Genomic DNA, 1,977 nt, shown 5'->3' on the forward strand with positions numbered 1-1,977 from the left:
GTGGTAGTGGTGGTAGTTGTGGTAGTCGTGGTAGTTGTAGTGGCAGTGGTAGTGGTAGTGGTAGTGGTAGTGGTAGTTGTAGTGGTAGTTGTAGTGGAAGTAGTAGTAGTAGTAGTAGTAGTAGTAGTAGTAGAAGTAGTAATAGTAATAGTTGTCGTAGAAGTGGTGGTAGTAATGGTCGTGGTTGTAGTGGTGGAAGTGGTGGTAGTGGTGGTAGTGGTGGTAGTGGTGGTAGGTGTGGTAGTAGTTGTAGTAGTAGTTAGTAGCAGTAGCAGTAGCAGTAGCAGTAGTGGTAGGGGTCGTGGTCGTGGTAGTGATAGTGGTAACGGTAGTGTCCGTGGTCTTGGTTGTGGTCATGGTAGTGGTCGTGGTAGTAGTAGTAGTGGCAGCAGTAGTGGTAGTAGTAGTGGTAGAAGTAGTGGTAGTAGATGTGGTAGTAGTAGTGGTGGTAGTGGTGGTAGTGGTAGTAGTGGTAGTAATGGTAGTGGTGGTGGTAGTAGTGGTAGTGGTGGTAGTGATGGTAGTCGTGGTTGTGGTGGTAGTAGTAGTAGTGGTGGTAGTAGTGGTGGTAGCAGTGGTAGTAGCAGTGGTAGTGGTAGTGGTTGTGGTAGAAGTGGTAATAGTGGTAGTAGTATTCATAGCTGGAGTGTTAGTAGTAGTCGCAAGTATTCGTAAGTAGTCGTAGTAGTAGTAATAGTTGTAGTAGTAGTAGTAGTAGTAGTAGTTGTAGTAGTGGTAGTGGTAGTGGTAGTGGTAGTGGTAGTGGTAGAGGCGAAGTCCCAGAAGTAGAGGCGCCTGGGCACAACCCGAGCTGAGGGCCTAGTAGAGGAAGCAGCTCGGCTTTTAAAATGCAGTTTTATACGCGAGGCAAAATACCCGATCTGTGTCGCCAATCCTGTTTTGGTCCCGCAACGGGAAGTGGCGGACCTGGATCGACTTTTCTGATCTAAATAAAGCATGCCCCAAAGATTGCTTCCCCTTGCCGAGAATTGACCAATTGGTGGATGCCGCTGCGAGGCACGAGCTCATGTCTTTCATTGATGCATACTCGGATTATAACCAGATCGCTATGAATCCTGCGGACTAGGAACATACTTGCTTCATGACCCTAACCAATGTTTATTGTTACAAGGTCATGCCCTTCGGGCTGAAGAATGCCGGGGCTACATATTAGAGATTGGTCAATAGAATGTTCGCTGATCAGATCGGGAATAACATGGAAGTGTATGTTGACGACATGTTGGTCAAGTCAAAAACTGCCGATAACCACGTTCTCGATCTGAAGGAATGTTTTAAGATCTTGAGGAAGTATGGTATGAGGCTGAATCCCCAAAAATGTACCTTTGGGGTTGCGTCAGGAAAATTTATGGGTTTCATAGTCAACACCACTGGAGTAGAGGCGAACACCGGTAAAATCATTTCTCTACTCGAAATGCCATCACCCTCGTCGCAAAAAGACGTCCAAAGTCTGACAGGAAGGGTGGCAGCCCTTAATTGGTTCATTTCCAAATCAACCGATAAGTGTTTGCCATTCTATAACCTGCTTCGGGGAAATAAAAAATTCGAGTGGACCGATGAGTGCGAGCGTGCCTTCCTCGACCTGAAAGCACATTTAGCCGAGCCACCTGTGTTGTCTAAACCAACAGCAGGAGAGCCTCTTTTTCTTTACATGGCTGTCACGGATGATGTGGCTAGCGCCGTGCTGGTCCGGGAAGAGGATCGGTCTCAGAAGCCGGTCTATTACATTAGCAAAAGGCTCCTCGGAGCCGAATCTCGGATCCATTGATGGAAAAAATGGTGTTCTGCCTTATCAAGGCCTCCAGAAAAATTAGGTTGTATTTCCAGTCCCATTCAATCCATGTCAGAACCGATCAACCTTTGAGGCAGGTACTGCAGAAACCTAATGCATTGGGACGTCTTTTGAATTGGGCCATCGAGTTCAGCCAGTTCGAGATACTATACGTACCACGAACTGCG

Source organism: Humulus lupulus, chromosome 5, assembly GCF_963169125.1.
Source record: "Humulus lupulus chromosome 5, drHumLupu1.1, whole genome shotgun sequence".
Lineage (NCBI taxonomy): Eukaryota > Viridiplantae > Streptophyta > Magnoliopsida > Rosales > Cannabaceae > Humulus > Humulus lupulus.